This window comes from Myxine glutinosa, chromosome 2, assembly GCF_964187855.1.
Source record: "Myxine glutinosa chromosome 2, kmMyxGlut1.1, whole genome shotgun sequence".
Taxonomy (NCBI): Eukaryota; Metazoa; Chordata; class Myxini; order Myxiniformes; family Myxinidae; genus Myxine; species Myxine glutinosa.
In genome coordinates this window covers 252,225,780-252,245,678 of record NC_136262.1, presented here as the reverse complement: position 1 = coordinate 252,245,678, position 19,899 = coordinate 252,225,780, and the positions used below count along the sequence as shown (strand labels likewise).

Here is a 19,899-nt window from a genome sequence, read left to right as displayed (position 1 = left end):
AAAAGTGATATATATTCTTTGTAAAGATTGTTTTTTTTATTCTGATTATGACGGTATGTGAAGGAACTAATTTTCCTATGCAATAAAATGTATTCATTGCGTGCAAAATGTTGTGTTCATGTGCTTTTGTGCATTTCTCTGGGGAGGGGTCCGTAGCTTTCACCGGATTCTCAAAGGGGTCCATGACTCAAAAAAGGTAAAGAACCCCTGATGTAGATGGCTCGGTGTGCGATAACCTGCCTTCCCCACTTGATCCGATCTTCACTCGACTCTTGTCCACTAATTGTGATGGGCACTTCCCTCACCTACACAGGTTATCCCTGAAAATGTGAGCCGTAGTGTTCAGGTGCGTCTTCAAGTGATACTCCATCACCGCCTTAAAAGGAGAGCAGATGCTGCTGAAAATGATCCAGAATGTTTTGGGGTCAACATTTGAACCTGCAATTCCCACATCAACACAACCCGTTGAGTGACCTCGGAAGACGCATAATTTAATATCCATACACCAGGTTGTTTGTTACACTTTTGTTAGACTTTACCCTTCCGGTGAGCAAAGTTAATCATCTTCCAGAGTACAGGGCCCAGACTGTTTGCCCTACACGCCAAGTTGTTCAAAGAGCACGTGTTACGATCGATAATCCTCGTTTCATCTCGAGGCTTGGGTAAGGACGCACTATTTGCATTTTGATAGTTTCTAAGGCTTGCTTACATAGATGTCACAACAGTAAGATAGTTCGAGTCCTCGTATGATTTGTGTGTTGTAAGCTTATGATGATACCATATTTCATTGATCTTTTCACCCAACATACCCCCTTTGCACCCCACTACACGACTGGGGTTAAACGACTCCACTCTTCCCAATCACTCGTTTTGGTAAAAAAATAATAAATAAATAATTATTTCCAAATCGCAACTTCACAAAATTGAGAAATAACGTTGAATTTTATTTCAGGATTTGTTTGTAGACTAGACTGAACTTGGTGGGATAGCTCATCTGAGATGTCATGGGATCGGGAGAGACTACAATGGAGAGACTACTATAAATGTCTTTTTGGCATCTTGTGTTATGAATGTTGAAGTGCTACTCCATATTATTAGCAAAATGAACGGCTCTATATGCTTTGAAGAATGTACATCATGCGTAGTTTTGATGCTTGATACGAGTCGGCAGAAGAATGGGATGACACGGGCTATAAAGAGTAACACTTGGAGCCGAGCAGCGGGACATAATGCGAGTAGGGAATAAATGAGTAGGAGGAGGAGGAGGAAGCAAATGTCTACAGCGACAGGCAAAGTAAAGGGGAAGGTTTGGGGGAGGATTAATTAATGAGGGTAGAAAAGATCACGGTTAGGAGACGGAGCATGAGGCGAGATGGTGTACTTCCAGGTTGAAGCGTTGGAGAGAAGAGTGGGATTGAACAGACTGAGGAAGGAGACCCTGCAAGCAGAAGAGTGGAACAATGGAGTAGAGGTGAGCAATGAACTTGGATGAATAGAATAGAGGAGCTTCACAAGAGTAGGTTTCTGGATGTTTAAAAAAAAAAATTTCTTTAACATGTCATGTATTTGCTGATACTTTGAGAATGACCACCTGGGCTCACTTGGATGGTTTGGTTTATAAATTGTCGTTTTAACTTTTGTTTTTTTTGGAAGATTTGGTCTATAAATGTCATTTTAACATCTTTTTGGAAGAATTGGTCTATAAATGTCGTTTTAGCATCTTTTTGGAAGTTTGGTCTATAAATGTCGTTTTGTCATCATATTTGGAAGATTTGGTCTATAAATATCGTTTCAGCATATTTTTGGAAGATTTGGTCAATGTCGTTTTAGCATCTTTTTGGAAGATTTCGTCTATAAATGTCGTTTCAGCATCTTTTTGGAAGATTTAGTCTATAAATGTCGTTTTAGCATCTTCTTGCAAGATATTGTCTATAAATGTCGTTTTGTCATCATTTTTGGAAGATTTGGTCTGTCGTTTTAGCATCTCTTTGCAAGATTTGGTCTATAAATGTCGTTTTAGCTTTTTTTTGGAGGATTTTGTCTATAAATTTCGTTTCAGCATATTTTTGCAAGATTTGGTCCATAAATGTCGGCTTAGCATTTTTTTTGGAGGATTTTATCTAAGTTTCGTTTCAGCATCGTTTTGGAAGCGTTTGTCTATAAATGTCGTTTTAGCATCTTTTTGGAAGATTTTGTCTATAAATGTCGTTTTAGCATCTTCTTGCAAGATATTGTCTATAAATGTCGTTTTGTAATCATTTTTGGAAGATTTGGTCTGTCGTTTTAGCATCTCTTTGCAAGATTTGGTCTATAAATGTCGTTTTAGCTTTTTTTTGGAGGATTTTGTCTATAAATTTCGTTTCAGCATATTTTTGCAAGATTTGGTCCATAAATGTCGGCTTAGCATTTTTTTTGGAGGATTTTGTCTAAGTTTCGTTTCAGCATCGTTTTGGAAGCGTTTGTCTATAAATGTCGTTTTAACATCTTTTTGGAAGATTTCGTCTATAAATGTCGTTTCAGCATCTTTTTGGAAGATTTTGTCTATAAATGTCGTTTTAGCATCTTCTTGCAAGATATTGTCTATAAATGTCGTTTTGTAATCATTTTTGGAAGATTTGGTCTGTCGTTTTAGCATCTCTTTGCAAGATTTGGTCTATAAATGTCGTTTTAGCTTTTTTTTTGGAGGATTTTGTCTATAAATTTCGTTTCAGCATATTTTTGCAAGATTTGGTCCATAAATGTCGGCTTAGCATTTTTTTTGGAGGATTTTGTCTAAGTTTCGTTTCAGCATCGTTTTGGAAGCGTTTGTCTATAAATGTTGTTTTAGCATCTTTTTGCAAGATAGTCTATGAATGCATCTTTTTTGGAAGAGTTTGTCTATAAATGTCGTTTTGGCATCTTTTTGCAAGATTTGGTTTATAAATTTCGTTTCAGCATCTTTTTGGAAGATTTTGTCTATAAATGTCGTTTTGGCATCTTTTTGCAAGATTTTGTCTATAAATGTCGTTTTAGCATCTTTTCGCAAGATTTATTCTATAAATGTCGTTTTCGCATCTTTTTGCAAGATATTGTCTATAAATGTCGTTTTAACATCTTTTTTGGAAGGTTTGGTCTATAAATGTCGTTTTAGCATCTTTTTGGAAGATTTTGTCTATAAATGTCGTTTTGGCATCTTTTTGGAAGCTTTTGTCTATAAATGTCGTTTTAGCATCTTTTTGGAAGAATTGGTCTATAAATGTCGTTTTGGCATCTTTTTGGAAGCTTTTGTCTATAAATGTCGTTTTAGCATCTTTTTGAAGATTTGGTTTATAAATGTCGTTTTAGCATCATTTTTGGAAGATTTGGTCTGTCGTTTTAGCATCTTTTCGGAAGATTTGGTCTATAAATGTCGTTTCAGTATCTTTTTGGAAGATTTGGTCGATGTCGTTTTAGCATCTTTTTGGAAGCTTTTGTCTATAAATGTCGTTTTAGCATCTTTTTGGAAGAGTTGGTCTATAAATGTCGTTTTGGCATCTTTTTGGAAGCTTTTGTCTATAAATGTCGTTTTAGCATCTTTTCGCAAGATTTGGTCTATAAATGTCGTTTTAGCATCTTTTTGGAAGAGTTGGTCTATAAATGTCGTTTTGGCATCTTTTTGGAAGCTTTTGTCAATAAATGTCGTTTTAGCATCTTTTTGGAAGATTTGGTCTATAAATGTCGTTTTGGCATCTTTTTGCAAGATTTGGTCTATAAATTTCGTTTCAGCATCTTTTTGGAAGATTTTGTCTATAAATGTCGTTTTGGCATCTTTTTGCAAGATTTTGTCTACAAATGTCGTTTTAGCATCTTTTTGGAAGATTTTGTCTATAAATGTCGTTTTGGCATCTTTTTGCAAGATTTTGTCTACAAATGTCGTTTTAGCATCTTTTTGCAAGATTTGGTCTCTAAATGTCGTTTTAACATCTTTTTTGGAAGGTTTGGTCTATAAATGTCGTTTTAGCATCTTCTTGCAAGATATTGTCTATAAATGTCGTTTTAGCATCTTCTTGCAAGATATTGTCTATAAATGTCGTTTTAACATCTTTTTTGGAAGGTTTGGTCTATAAATGTCGTTTTGGCATCTTTTTGGAAGCTTTTGTCTATAAATGTCGTTTTAGCATCTTTTCGCAAGATTTGGTCTATAAATGTCGTTTTAGCATCTTTTTGGAAGAGTTGGTCTATAAATGTCGTTTTGGCATCTTTTTGCAAGATTTGGTCTATAAATTTCGTTTCAGCATCTTTTTGGAAGATTTTGTCTATAAATGTCGTTTTGGCATCTTTTTGCAAGATTTTGTCTACAAATGTCGTTTTAGCATCTTTTTGGAAGATTTTGTCTATAAATGTCGTTTTGGCATCTTTTTGCAAGATTTTGTCTACAAATGTCGTTTTAGCATCTTTTTGCAAGATTTGGTCTATAAATGTCGTTTTAGCATCTTTTTGGAAGATTTTGTCTACAAATGTCGTTTTAGCATCTTCTTGCAAGATATTGTCTATAAATGTCGTTTTAGCATCTTCTTGCAAGATATTGTCTATAAATGTCGTTTTAACATCTTTTTTGGAAGGTTTGGTCTATAAATGTCGTTTTGGCATCTTTTTGGAAGCTTTTGTCTATAAATGTCGTTTTAGCATCTTTTCGCAAGATTTATTCTATAAATGTCGTTTTCGCATCTTTTTGCAAGATATTGTCTATAAATGTCGTTTTAGCATCTTCTTGCAAGATATTGTCTATAAATGTCGTTTTAACATCTTTTTTGGAAGGTTTGGTCTATAAATGTCGTTTTAGCATCTTTTTGGAAGATTTTGTCTCTAAATGTCGTTTTGGCATCTTTTTGGAAGCTTTTGTCTATAAATGTCGTTTTAGCATCTTTTTGGAAGAATTGGTCTATAAATGTAGTTTTGGCATCTTTTTGGAAGCTTTTGTCTATAAATGTCGTTTTAGCATCTTTTTGAAGATTTGGTTTATAAATGTCGTTTTAGCATCATTTTTGGAAGATTTGGTCTGTCGTTTTAGCATCTTTTCGGAAGATTTGGTCTATAAATGTCGTTTCAGTATCTTTTTGGAAGATTTGGTCGATGTCGTTTTAGCATCTTTTTGGAAGCTTTTGTCTATAAATGTCGTTTTAGCATCTTTTTGGAAGAGTTGGTCTATAAATGTCGTTTTGGCATCTTTTTGGAAGCTTTTGTCGACAAATGTCGTTTTAGCATCTTTTCGCAAGATTTGGTCTATAAATGTCGTTTTAGCATCTTTTTGGAAGAGTTTTTTTTTTTTTTTTTTTTTTTTTTTTTTTTGTTTACAAGATCGAGGCTCGTGAAAGAGCGAACATTAATCACAGAAAGACAAACCGACACATGAAACATATAACATCGGGAGCGGTAGACAAGATGGGGAGAGAGGGGGAAGGACACAAACACAACATTTGAGAGCAGGGACCGAGAGACATGGAGACATCGAGAGATCTGAGAGAGGGCGAGGGCTTTGGGGGGGGGGGGGGCATGGGAAGGGGGCGGTGGGAGAGGTATAAAACATATGGACACTGCCAGGACTTCCAGGAAAGAGGTTGGAATTTCAAACAAGGTGGATCTGGGGTGAATTAGCGGGGATAGAAAAGATCAAGGTTTTGGATGGGGGAAGATAAGAGATGGTGGTGAACAGCTGTTTTAAAGACCTGGAGGGAGGAGTGGGATTGAAGGGAGTGAGGGAGTTTGTTCCAGAGGCGGGAGAAAAGAGGAATGAAAGAGTGAAGGTGAGCAGAGAGCCGAGATTTCGGCAGTTTAACCATCAGAGGGTTGCTGGCAGATCTTGTGCGACCTGTAGGAATATTTGGGGGACAGAGCACAGAGAGAGCTGGGGGTGCAAGGCCGGAGAGGAGTCGGTAGAAGACAGAAAGACCACCTACCTGCCTGCGGTGAGTGAGTGAAAGGCCCTCAGAGATAGCTTCATCGCGGGAGATTCCAATAATTCTGAAAGCTTTGGTTTCAACAGCGTGAAGCCGAGCTAGGTGTGAGGCAGGAGCACCGGCCCATAGGGGAGAACAGCATTCCATTGAGCTGCGGATGAAAGCCTTGTATGTGGTGAGGAGCTCAGGTGTGCCGAGGAAGGACTTGGCACGACGGAGGATGCCCAGTCGGCGACTGGCTTTGGAGGCCAGCTTGGAAATGTGATTTTCCCAAGAAAGATCATGGCAGATAGTGAGACCCAAAATCTTGAGCGACAGAACTTCTTGGAGAGGATTGTTGAGAAAGTAGATGGGAGGGTTGTCCAGTCGATCTTTTCGGAGAGACATAGTAAGAGTGTGAGATTTGTCAGGATTGAAAGACATGTTCCACTTGTTTGACCAGTCTGTGATTTTGTCCAGGTCTTCAGAGAGTGAGGAGGCAGCAAACTGCCGATCTGAGGGAAGAGGAATGGAGCGGCAGAGAGTGGAGTCATCAGCAAAGAGATAGAGAGGATTTTCGAGAGAGTCAGAGAGATCATTGATGAAGACCAGAAAAAGCACGGGGCCCAGAACACTGCCTTGGGGAACTCCAGCCTGAACAGGAAGAGGAGATGAGAGAAACCCATTCAGGGCCACACGTTGACGACGACTAGAGAGGAAGTCCGCCAGCCATGCGTGGAGATTTCCATGGATACCAAAGGAGGAGAGTTTGGTGAGCAGAGCGGGGTGCCAGACCGTGTCGAAGGCACGTGATATGTCGAGGGAGACAGCTCTAATTTCCTGTTTGGCATTGAGGACCTCCATCCATTGTTGAGACAGCAGAAGCAGCATGTCCAGAGTAGAGTGACCTGGTCTGAAACCAAATTGATGATCAGAGATCAAGCCATTGGAGAAGAGGAAAGATTTCATATCCGAAGCAATGATGGATTCCATGACTTTGCTGATAATTGGGAGAAGGCTGATTGGTCTGTAGTTGCTAGGATCTGTTTTTGCACCTTTTTTGTGCAAAGCGGTGATGTTGGCTGATTTCCAAGCAGATGGCAGTTGACCTTGAGCAAAAGAGAGGGTGAAGAGAACAGAGAGAGGGTGAGATAGAGCAGCAGAGCAGGATTTTAGGACCCGTGGGCTGATGCCGTCGGGTCCAGTTGCAGAATCAGAGTCGAGGGTTGACAGAAACTTTTCCACCTTGTCAGGAGGAAAGGACACGGAGTCCAGGAGCAGCAGGGTACGACTGGGTATGGTGGGTACAGAGAGGGATGGGTTTGGGACACAAGATTTAGAGGCAAACACAGAGTTGAGGCATTCAGCTTTTTCACGTGCGGAGTCAGCTGTGTAGCCGTTTGAGGTAAGGGAGGGGATGGAGGGGAAACAAACACCAGAAACGGATTTGACCAGACGCCACCAGGATTTGGAAGAGGGAGACAGATAAGAGAGTTCGGTCTTGAGAACGGAGAGATATTGTTTCCTGGCTCTCCTGAGGGTGGACACACACTTGTTTCGGGCTTTGTGAAAGGAAATGAGATTTCCTTCCGTTGGATTTGCTTTCCAGGAGACGAAGGCAAGTTGTTTCTGGGCAACAGCCTCACCACAAGATTCCGTGTACCATGGACGGGAGGAAGGGTATGACAACTGAAGACGAGATGGGATAAATCTGTGCATGAGAGAGAGCAATTTACTTTGGAAGAATTCCCAGGATGAGTTGATGTCAGAGGTGGTAGAGATGGGAGACCAGTCCAGATGATTGATGGCTGCTTGAAGACCGTGCCAGTTGGCCTGAGTGAAATGCCAGACTCGTCGACGCTGAGCAGGCTCCCTGAGGATGGTCAGAGAGATGTCCACTTTAACAAGGACATGATCAGATGATCCGATCGGAGCAGAAGAAGAGCAGCAGACATTTTCAGGGAAGTTAGTCATAACCAAGTCCAGAAGAGAAGATGTTCCGTTGACTGAGATCCGGGTCGGGAAATTAACAGATTGTGTCAGTCCCAGTGAGTCGCAGAAGTCCTTTGCTGAGGAGCCATGGCTGGTTAGAGAGGTACCCACACCCAGCCAACTGGCATGATGACAGTTGAAATCACCACATATGAGGAAGAGAGAGTTGGGATGAGTAGATAGAAGTTGGTCCATATCATCAGACAGCGAGATGTAGATGGAGTCATCACTGTTTGGTGGACGGTACAACACACATATGAACAAGAGGTGGGAGCGAAGGGGAAGCCGTAGCCAGAGGTATTCCTGGGGGTGAGGTGGAGAGAGTGCAGAGCAGGGCGAGTGAGGAAGAGAGTTTTTGATAAAGATAGCAACCCCGCCTCCAGGACGAGGCTCAGGTCTATCATACCGGAGGAGGGAGTAGCCCGGGAGAGATACTATGGAATCAGAGACATCATAAAGGAGGAAAGTTTCTGTTAAGCAGATCACGTCTGGTTTGACAGAAGCAACCTGTATGGAGAGATCAGTTAAGTTTGAACGAAGGCCCCGGATGTTTGAGGTCCATACCGTTAATGAAGAGGAAGGGGGAGCATCAGATACAGAACAGGGGGGAGGAGGGGTGGGGTAAGATGTGGAAGAGGTGGAAGAGGTAGGGAGAGCTGTTGAAGGTGTGTCAGAGATTTCAGAATAGCTCGGAGAAAGGGAAGGATGGGGCGGACAAAAGGTTTGATGGTGATTGGGTGAGCCACAATGAGGTGTTATTTGAGGAGGGGGAAGAGCGAGGCAGAAGGTTGGGGGAGATGGAGGTGAGAGTTTGAAGGGGGAAGAAGCGGAGAGGACGCTGTGAGGAGGGGGAGTGAGAGTGGGGAAATTGAGAAGCAATGAGGATGGGGAGATTTGAAGGGGAGGGGTGAGGGGGGAGTTTGGGAGGGAAGGGACAAGGGGAGGGATTTGAAAGGGATGGGATATGGGGGAGATTTGGAGGGGAGGGGTGAGGCAGGAGTCTGGGAGGGGAGGGGCGAGGGGGCGTCTTGGCGGGGAGGGGTGAGGGGGTAGTTTAGGAGGGAGGAGGCAAGGGGGGAGATTTGAAAGGGATGGGTGATGGGGAAGATTTGGAGGGGAGGGGTGATGGGGAAGATTTGGAGGGGAGGGGTTATGGGGAAGATTTGGAGGGGAGGGGTGAGATTGGATTTTTGAAAGTGTACGATTTATGGGAAACGAACATTTATTGCAAAATGAGTTTCTTGTGACCTTCGAGTTAAAAATACGTTTAAGGACGCTGGATGGAGGATGGAGTGCAGGAGAGTTTAGGGAATGTAGAAAAAAGGCACTATAGGAGATGGATATTTTTTTTGGGATGAATTGATTTGGTGAGCAAGTCGAAAGCAGCCTTTTAAAGAAGAAGAAGAAAAAGGTGTTATAAAATATGACGGAATACATAACTTGAGGGGAAAGTGTAAACATTGAAGGTTAATGAGTGAAAACTATCTGGGGAAATGGGGGAGAAACACGTGGTCGAAGAACGAACGAACGAATAAGAATGAATAAACGAATGAGAACAGAGAAGGAAATGTTTGTTTGTTTTTTTTTTTGTTTTTTTTTGTTTTTTTTTAGTTGAGATTTACACAAGGAAGTAGGCTATGGGTGAAAAGCCTGGGAATACAGAGAACGAAAGTTATTGGATCACAAAGGACGGACCGCTGAGAAAAACAAAGCCTCAAGGTTGTACAGTGCACACTGTACAAGGCCTCAAGACACGACACGGCAAACAGACGATCAATTTATGAAAGATAAACACCGAGAAACAACCAAAGTTGCACACAATAACTTCACACACCGAAAGATAAATACAGTTTCGACAAAATACAATTGTGAACAGACTTAACTTCGAAAAACGTGGAGACCGTGTGGAGCTTCGAAAATCCCTGCCGCCGTCTCCAAGATCTCGCGAGATCTCCAAGAGTTGGTCTATAAATGTCGTTTTGGCATCTTTTTGGAAGCTTTTGTCAATAAATGTCGTTTTAGCATCTTTTTGGAAGATTTGGTCTATAAATGTCGTTTTGGCATCTTTTTGCAAGATTTGGTCTATAAATTTCGTTTCACCATCTTTTTGGAAGATTTTGTCTATAAATGTCGTTTTGGCATCTTTTTGCAAGATTTTGTCTACAAATGTCGTTTTAGCATCTTTTTGGAAGATTTTGTCTCTAAATGTCGTTTTGGCATCTTTTTGCAAGATTTTGTCTACAAATGTCGTTTTAGCATCTTTTTGCAAGATTTGGTCTCTAAATGTCGTTTTAACATCTTTTTTGGAAGGTTTGGTCTATAAATGTCGTTTTAGCATCTTTTTGGAAGATTTTGTCTACAAATGTCGTTTTAGCATCTTCTTGCAAGATATTGTCTATAAATGTCGTTTTAACATCTTTTTTGGAAGCTTTGGTCTAAATGTCGTTTTAGCATCTTTTTGGAAGAATTTGTCTATAAATGTCATTTTGGCATCTTTTTGGAAGCTTTTGTCTATAAATGTCGTTTTAGCATCTTTTTGGAAGAATTGGTCTATAAATGTCGTTTTGGCATCTTTTTGGAAGCTTTTGTCTATAAATGTCGTTTTAGCATCTTTTTGAAGATTTGGTTTATAAATGTCGTTTTAGCATCATTTTTGGAAGATTTGGTCTGTCGTTTTAGCATCTTTTCGGAAGATTTGGTCTATAAATGTCGTTTCAGTATCTTTTTGGAAGATTTGGTCGATGTCGTTTTAGCATCTTTTTGGAAGCTTTTGTCTATAAATGTCGTTTTAGCATCTTTTTGGAAGAGTTGGTCTATAAATGTCGTTTTGGCATCTTTTTGGAAGCTTTTGTCTATAAATGTCGTTTTAGCATCTTTTCGCAAGATTTGGTCTATAAATGTCGTTTTAGCATCTTTTCGCAAGATTTGGTCTATAAATGTCGTTTTAGCATCTTTTTGGAAGAGTTGGTCTATAAATGTCGTTTTGGCATCTTTTTGGAAGCTTTTGTCTATAAATGTCGTTTTAGCATCTTTTTGGAAGATTTGGTCTATAAATGTCGTTTTGGCATCTTTTTGGAAGCTTTTGTCTGTAAATGTCGTTTTAGCATCTTTTCGCAAGATTTATTCTATAAATGTCGTTTTCGCATCTTTTTGCAAGATTTATTCTATAAATGTCGTTTTCGCATCTTTTTGCAAGATATTGTCTATAAATGTCGTTTTAGCATCTTCTTGCAAGATATTGTCTATAAATGTCGTTTTAGCATCTTCTTGCAAGATATTGTCTATAAATGTCGTTTTAGCATCTTCTTGCAAGATATTGTCTATAAATGTCGTTTTAGCATCTTCTTGCAAGATATTGTCTATAAATGTCGTTTTAACATCTTTTTGGAAGATTTGGTCTATAAATGTCGTTTTAGCATCTTTTTGGAAGATTTGGTCTATAAATGTCGTTTTGGCATCTTTTTGGAAGCTTTTGTCTATAAATGTCGTTTTAGCATCTTCTTGCAAGATTTTGTCTATAAATGTCGTTTTAGCATCTTTTTGGAAGCTTTTGTCTATAAATGTCGTTTTAGCATCTTCTTGCAAGATATTGTCTATAAATGTCGTTTTAGCATCTTCTTGCAAGATATTGTCTATAAATGTCGTTTTAACATCTTTTTTGGAAGGTTTGGTCTATAAATGTCATTTTAGCTTCTTTTTTTTTTTGCGAGATTTTGTCTAGAAATTTCATTTTAGCATCTTTTTGCCAGATTTGTTCTATAAATGTCGTTTTGGCATCTTTTTGGAAGCTTTTGTCTATAAATGTCGTTTCAGCATCTTTTTGCAAGATTTTGTCTATAAATGTCGTTTTAGCATCTTTTTGGAAGCTTTTGTCTATAAATGTCGTTTTGGCATCTTTTTGGAAGAATTGGTCTATAAATGTCGTTTTGGCATCTTTTTGGAAGCTTTTGTCTATAAATGTCGTTTTAGCATCTTTTTGGAAGATTTGGTCTATAAATGTCGTTTTGGCATCTTTTTGGAAGCTTTTGTCTGTAAATGTCGTTTTAGCATCTTTTCGCAAGATTTATTCTATAAATGTCGTTTTCGCATCTTTTTGCAAGATTTATTCTATAAATGTCGTTTTCGCATCTTTTTGCAAGATATTGTCTATAAATGTCGTTTTAGCATCTTCTTGCAAGATATTGTCTATAAATGTCGTTTTAGCATCTTCTTGCAAGATATTGTCTATAAATGTCGTTTTAGCATCTTCTTGCAAGATATTGTCTATAAATGTCGTTTTAGCATCTTCTTGCAAGATATTGTCTATAAATGTCGTTTTAACATCTTTTTGGAAGATTTGGTCTATAAATGTCGTTTTAGCATCTTTTTGGAAGATTTGGTCTATAAATGTCGTTTTGGCATCTTTTTGGAAGCTTTTGTCTATAAATGTCGTTTTAGCATCTTCTTGCAAGATTTTGTCTATAAATGTCGTTTTAGCATCTTTTTGGAAGCTTTTGTCTATAAATGTCGTTTTAGCATCTTCTTGCAAGATATTGTCTATAAATGTCGTTTTAGCATCTTCTTGCAAGATATTGTCTATAAATGTCGTTTTAACATCTTTTTTGGAAGGTTTGGTCTATAAATGTCATTTTAGCTTCTTTTTTTTTTTGCGAGATTTTGTCTAGAAATTTCATTTTAGCATCTTTTTGCCAGATTTGTTCTATAAATGTCGTTTTGGCATCTTTTTGGAAGCTTTTGTCTATAAATGTCGTTTCAGCATCTTTTTGCAAGATTTTGTCTATAAATGTCGTTTTAGCATCTTTTTGGAAGCTTTTGTCTATAAATGTCGTTTTGGCATCTTTTTGGAAGAATTGGTCTATAAATGTCGTTTTGGCATCTTTTTGGAAGCTTTTGTCTATAAATGTCGTTTTGGCATCTTTTTGGAAGCTTTTGTCTATAAATGTCGTTTTAGCATCTTTTCGCAAGATTTGTTCTATAAATGTCGTTTTCGCATCTTTTCGGAAGATTTGGTCTGTATTGGTTAAGGTGGCTGGCTTAAGATCTTAGGGTCCTAAGTTCGAGCCCCTGTTTGGTTTCAAATAATACTATGTGGCTTGACTGTCATCCTTTTGCTTCTGTGACCATCTTGTCCATCCCATGTGTCCTCCCCTACCCCTCATTCCTCCCCACACCCATTATCTGTCCAAATTTCTCTCTACTTTGGCCTTCAATTCTGCTGTTGGTGTCCTGTCCCTGTCTTTGCTGTTGCATTTGTTCCATTGTGTCCTGTTCCGTTATATTCTAGCTCTTCTATGAGCCTTGACTCTATCCAAAAAAAGAAAAAAATTCTGAAACCAATAAGGAACAATAGTTTTATGCCATGTTGAATCAGAAAACATTCCATAATCACCATATCCACCATTAGTCTCACAATGAGGCCCATATCAATTAAATATAATTGTACATTTTCGACTATTGGCTTTGGAAAGTCATGTACAAGTTATATGATGTTTTGAATAATGTGTGTAGAAAACATGTTCATGGGTCATTGTCCCCAACTGTTGCTGTTGTTACCTCCACCATCGAAGGTGGATAGAGGTTATGTTTTCACGTCTGTCTGTCTGTCTGTCTGTTTGTGGACAGATTCGGACGAGATTTGGTGGACAGGTTGGGTGTGTGATAAGGAAGCATTGATTCGATTTTGGTGAAGATCTGGATCCGGATGTGAGAAATTTTTCATTTTAAAGTGATTCTTCACCATTGAGAGATGGAGCCAAAAACGATAAATAACATGATATTTAAAAAAAGTTGTGGATGAATTATGACAAAACTTTGTGGATGCGTTGGGAAAGTGACAAAAACAAGCCGATTCGATTTTGATTCAAGTCCTATAACTTCAAAGGGACTAATTTTGTCCACCTCTGAAGGATGACAGGCTGAGTCAACCCACCTGGTGTTATGCTGACGGAGAGGCAGGTGCTCCAACTCAACAACTAGTCAGGTTCACTTTGTTTTTTCGTTCAAAATTTTTGGAGATTAGCAAAACTATACATTTTTGGAATATTCAGAGCATGAGGAATCCAAACATTAATGTTTACATTTGCGTAGAGACCTTTGCGAAAATGACACTCAGGACAATGATGAAGATCTGTAAAAGCATATTCCTGAACGGTATAGACCTAGTAGATCCTGTGTATAGGACTTATAGTTCAATCTGATACTAACAAGGCTGCTTTCTTGCTTTATAAACCCATACCTATAACTTCAAAGGACTTGCAATATCATGTATTATGTAATGCAGTTATATCACAAATATAAAGACAATGGTTTTCAATTACCTTTGTTTGTTGCTTTTCTATAATCCTGAGCACTATTTTGAGGCCTTTATAGGATTCCTTGACCCATAAAACATAGGATTAGCATATTTAATTAAGTCTCTAGGTTGAGTAGAAGCCGAGATAGCGCAAAATCTATGTTTTATGGTGGCCATTTTGAAAATCCAAAATGGCGGCCACGCAGGTGTCTGTGCAAATGCCAACATTGATTTTCGGATTCTCCATGCTCTGATGATTCCAAAAATGTACAGGTTTGCTAATCCCAAAATTTTGAACGAAATTATATTTGTTAACATAGTGAACCTGACTAATCCTCAGATCTTAAGCCAGCCATGTTAACCTTTAAGCCAACATCAGCTTGATAGGCTTGGTGGTCACATATTCGAGAGATGTTGATAAACTTCAACAACCGAGACAGTCAAACGTCGGGCCTGGTCGCTGCCTCGTGAAAGACGATAGGGATATGTCCAGGGAGGGTTGGGATAAGTGGGGCCATTAAACTTGTAGTTGTAGTGATAGTAGTAGTGGTAGTTGTAATAGTAGCAGTGGTTGTAGTGGTAGTTGTTGTAGTAGTAGTTGTAGTAGTAGTAGTAGTTGTAGTAGTAGTTGTAGTTGTGGTCGTAGTTGTGGTCGTAGTGGTAGTTGAAGTGGTAGTTGAAGTGGTAGTAGTAGTGGTAGTAGTTGTAGTTGTAGTGGTAGTAGTGGTAGTAGTTGTAGTGGTTGTAGTGGTTGTAGTGGTAGTAGTAGTGGTAGTAGTTGTAATGGTAGTAGTAGTGGTGGTGGTGGTCATAGCAGTGGTTGTAGTAGCCGTGGTTGTAGTAGTAGTAGTAGTAGTTGTTGTGGTGGTGGTAGTAGTTGTAGTAGTAGTTGTAGTGGTAGTAGTAGTCGTAGTGGTAGTAGTAGTCGTAGTGGTAGTAGTGGTGGTGGTAGTAGTAGTGGTGGTAGTAGTAGTGGTGGTAGTAGTAGTGGTAGTAGTAGTGGTGGTAGTGGTAGTTGTAGTGGTGGTGGTGGTGGTGGTAGTTGTAGTGGTGGTAGTAATGGTGGTGGTAGTGGTGGTAGTAGTCGTAGTAGTAGTGGTGGTAGTAGTAGTTGTAGTGGTGGTGGTAGTAGTAGTAGTGGTGGTAGTAGTGGTAGTTGTAGTGGTGGTAGTAATGGTGGTGGTGGTGGTGGTGGTAGTAGTCGTAGTGGTGGTGGTGGTGGTGGTGGTGGTGGTGGTGGTGGTGGTGGTGGTTGTTGTAGTAGTCGTAGCAGCGTGTTGTCTTACGAGTCATTATTACAACTTTTTGGACGACTGCGCGCACGAGGACATTAGAGATCAGGTAGACTTCACATATTCCTGTCTGTGGAACGGAGCGCAGAACAAGCGGAGCAGGTTATGTGGGTTTCAGACCTGCAGGCAGCAAACCATCGCTCTGCGTTTCCCCCAATATATTCTGCATCTTCGAGTCTCGTCCTTGTCGGTGGTCGATCCAATAGCGGCCAGCGCTTGCACGGAGCAGGGAAGCGCAGTCGACCGGAAAGATTTGCCCGGGAAACGCCTGGATGTGAGTTTCGCACCACTTGGGGTAGGGAGGACTGGTCGGGGGGGGGGGGTGGGTGGGGGGAATAGGTCGGGGAGGTGGCAGTTCGGGTTGGGGAGAGTGTAGGCCTGCATGGGAGAGTGCAAGTCGGGAGGGCAGTAGTGCAAGTCTGGGTGGGTGGGAGAGAGTGCAGGTCTGGGTGGATGGGAGAGAGTGCAGGTCTGGGTGGGTGGGAGGGAGAGATGCAGGCCTGGGTGGGTGGGAGAGAGTGCAGGTCTGGGTGGGTGGGAGAGAGTGCAGGTCTGGGTGGGTCTGGGTGGGTGGGAGAGAGTGCAGGTCTGGGTGGGTGGCCGAGAGTGCAGGTCTGGGTGGGTGGGAGAGAGTGCAGGTCTGGGTGGGTGGGAGAGAGTGCAGGTCTGGGTGGGTGGCCGAGAGTGCAGGTCTGGGTGGGTGGCCGAGAGTGCAGGTCTGGGTGGGTGGCCGAGAGTGCAGGTCTGGGTGGGTGGCTGAGAGTGCAGGTCTGGGTGGGTGGGAGAGAGTGCAGGTCTGGGTGGGTGGGAGAGAGTGCAGGTCTGGGTGGGTGGGAGAGCGTGCAGGTCTGGGTGGGTGGGAGAGAGTGCAGGTCTGGGTGGGTGGGAGAGAGTGCAGGTCTGGGTGGGTGGGGGAGAGCGCAAGCCTGGGTGGGCAAGAGCGCAGGCCTGGGTGGCCGAGAGCGCAGGCCTGGGTGGGCAAGAGCGCAGGTCTGGGTGGCCGAGAGCGCAGGTCTGGGTGGCCGAGAGCGCAGGTCTGGGTGGCCGAGAGCGCAGGTCTGGGTGGCCGAGAGCGCAGGTCTGGGTGGGCGAGAGTGCAGGTCTCGGTGTTGGTTTGAACAGGACGATGCTTGTCCTGGCATGAAACATTCACTCATTTTCCTTTACTTCGTGCTTTGTGACTCTTGACTCATTTTGACTCGCGTTTCGTGCATTCCTTGTGATGTTTGAGCGAATTCGCCAAGTGAGCGTTTTGGACGCGATGAGTGTTTGATCGAGAACCAGAGTGTTTGAGGTTCAAACCAAACTCCAAAATCCAAACATAGCAACATGACTTAATACGAGAAAGCCAATAAAAAGTTTTCCGATTCCCTTACTAGAAAGCATTCGACATCACCACCTGCTTCCAGTGCCAGCAATGCCAATGCCACGACCTGCTTCCAGTGCCAAAACCTGCTTCCAGTGCCAGCAATGCCAATGCCAGATCGATCGATCAACTCAAATAATTTGAAGAATGCTCAATCGTCAAAAGTCTCCTCTTCATGCGAGGAAGTAGAATGTCCCAGTTAGTCAGGTTCACTATGTCAATAAATTATATTTCGTTCAAAATCATGGTAGATTAGCAAACCTATACATTTTTGGAAAGGTTATAGCATAAGGAAACTAAAAATCAATGTTTACATTTGGAGAGATACCTGTATGGCGGCCATTTTGGATTTTCAAAATGGCCACTGTAAAATACATATTTTGTTCTATTTCTGCCTCTAATTACCCTAAAAACTTTTTAAAATATACTAAACCTATATTTTCAGGGACAAGGAATCCAATGAAAGTATCAAATTAGTGCTATGGGGAATGGTAAGGCACGAATCAAAGGTTTTGAATTGCAAAATACTGTCTTTATATTCGCGATAAGTTGCATAATCAAATACATGTTATCATTTTGTACAGGCAGTTAATAACATCAAAATGTGTCGCAATAATTCATATCACCAAACATACACAGGCAGTCAGCAAAATCATGTATACACATGCAGTCAGTATAACTTCACATCTACACAGGCAGTCAATGACAAAATATACACAGGCAGTCAATGGCATCAAACATACACGATTACAGAATATGCCATTTAGAGTTCGTCATCACTGTCCTGTGTGTCGTATCCGACAATATAGTCCGCATCGTTTTCACAGTCCGTTCCACACAAGCAAAGGTCGGTCAAATTGATTGGCAAATCGACTTGGTCGAATGGTCGATCGAATCGAATTCGATGAATCGAATCGAATCGAATCGATCGAATGGTCGAATGGTCGATCGAAGCGATTGGTCGAATGGTCGAATTGGTCGAATGGAATTGGTCGATTGGTCGAATTGTTCGAATCGAATTGGTCGGAATTGGCAAATGTAAACATTGATTTTCAGATTTTCCATGTAATAACGTTTCCAAAAATGTATAGGTTTGCTAATCTACCATGATTTTGAACGAAAAAACATAGTGAACCTGACTAAGTGTTTGATTCCCAGTTTCCCAGTTCTCTTGCAATTGGTGGAAGATGTGTTTTCCATCAGAAATGTAGGGCCTATTGGCAGGAACCAATTTGTTTGGCTTTACAGGTTCTTTGAACAATATTTTAATGACATGTTTATGGTTTACTGAGAGCCAGCAAAGTTCTCGTTTGAGGATTAAAGTGATGTCATCAAATACGAGTTTAAACTACGAGCATAGCAGAAGTATTGTGAATGTATTGTAAGGGTTTGAGAGAAGTGGGCACACCTGCTAACGGTCAGTCGCAGTAATGCAAGAGTGACGTTAAGAGAGCGTAAACAGCATTCCTCTGACTTAAGTTTGAGCGGATTTGGATCGTATTGCCCAGATGGAAGAAGATAGATTCTCATATTTTAGCAATATGCAGAATATTGCTGTCTCATCCCTCAGATCGGCAGTCTGCAGCCTCCGCACTCTCTGCAGACCTGGACAATGTCACAGACTGGTCAAACAAGTGGAACATGTCTTTCAATCCTGAAAAATCTCACACTTTCACTATATCTCTCCGAAAAGACCGACTGGACAACCCTCCCATCCACTTTCTCAACAATCCCCTCCAAGATGTTCTGTCACTCAAGCTTTTGGGCCTCACTATCTGCCATGATCTTTCATGGGAAAACCACATTTCCAAGCTGGCCTTCAAAGCCAGTCGCCGACTGGGCATCCTCCGTCGTGCGAAGTTCTTCCTTGGCACACCTGAGCTCCTCACCACATACAAGGCTTTCATCCGCAGCTCAATGGAATACTGTTCCCCCCTCTGGGCTGGTGCTCCTGCTTCACACCTAGCTCGGCTTCACGCTGTTGAAACCAAAGCTTTTAGAATCATTGGAATCTCCTGCGATGAAGCTACCTTCGAGGGCCTTTCACTTACTCACCGCAGGCACGTTGTGGTCTTTCTGTCTTCTACCGACTCCTCTCCGCCCTTGCTCCCCCAGCTCTGTCTGTGCTCTGTCCCCCAAATATTCTTACAGGTCGCACAAGATCTGCCTGCAACCCTCTTCTGGGGAAATTGCCAAAATCTAGGCTCTCTGATCACCTTCACTCTTTCATTCCTCTTTACTCCCACCTCTGGAACAAACTCCCTCACTCTCTTCAATCCCACTCCTCCCTCCAGGTCTTTAAAACAGCTGTTCACCACCACTGTTGCTGTGCTTGTGTGCTTCCCTCTCCCCCCTACCCTCTTGTCTCCCGCTCCCTTCATTGTATGTTTTATGTGTCCGTGCATGTTTTCATGTTCAATATGTTAGCTCTTACATGAGCCTCGATTCTGTATACAAAAAATAAATAAAAAATGAACCAAGACCAGATCCCCAGGAAACACCAACATATATATATATATATATACATACATACACACACACACACACACACACACACACACACACACACACACACACACACACACACACACACACACACACACACACACACACACACACACAATATATGTGAAGTGTTTCTGATGAATAGCTAGTAATGATATATGGGCTAGCAGGGTGTCCTAGAGGTAAGCACACTCCTCCCTAGCCTGGTTATGAACCCCAAACCTGCCATTAGCTGTTATCCTGGTGTTTCACAGGTAGCGGTGATTCATCAATGTGTGCACCACCCCTCGGATGGACGTTAAACGGGCGTGTCTGCCGGTATCGGTTGGTGGATGTTAAAGACCTCAAGGTGTCCTTCGGGAAGAGAAGGCGAGCTACCGCTGGCACCGTGGCCCAATTCCTGCCCTAATTCCTGCTGGGAAGGCAATGACAAACCACCCCGTTTAACCCTTCATTTTCATTTAAGGTTTTAAAACTCTTGCTAATTGAGGAAAATGCCAACTATTTGAATGTATTCCTGGTTTTCACCTTTGCTGATGACATGCCACCAATAACTGG

The 19,899-nt window shown here is 41.3% G+C and overlaps 1 protein-coding gene across 1 annotated transcript in view; it reads left to right on the top strand.

Annotated features, from left to right (window-relative positions):
- The window catches only part of LOC137420669 (uncharacterized), a 100,253-nt gene that overhangs the window by 2,480 nt on the left and 77,874 nt on the right, over positions 1 to 19,899 (top strand). Inside the window, exon 2 of the mRNA XM_078772429.1 lies at positions 1,388 to 1,471. The gene's annotated coding sequence lies outside the window, so the exon portion shown is untranslated. The remainder of the gene's footprint in view (positions 1 to 1,387; positions 1,472 to 19,899) is intronic.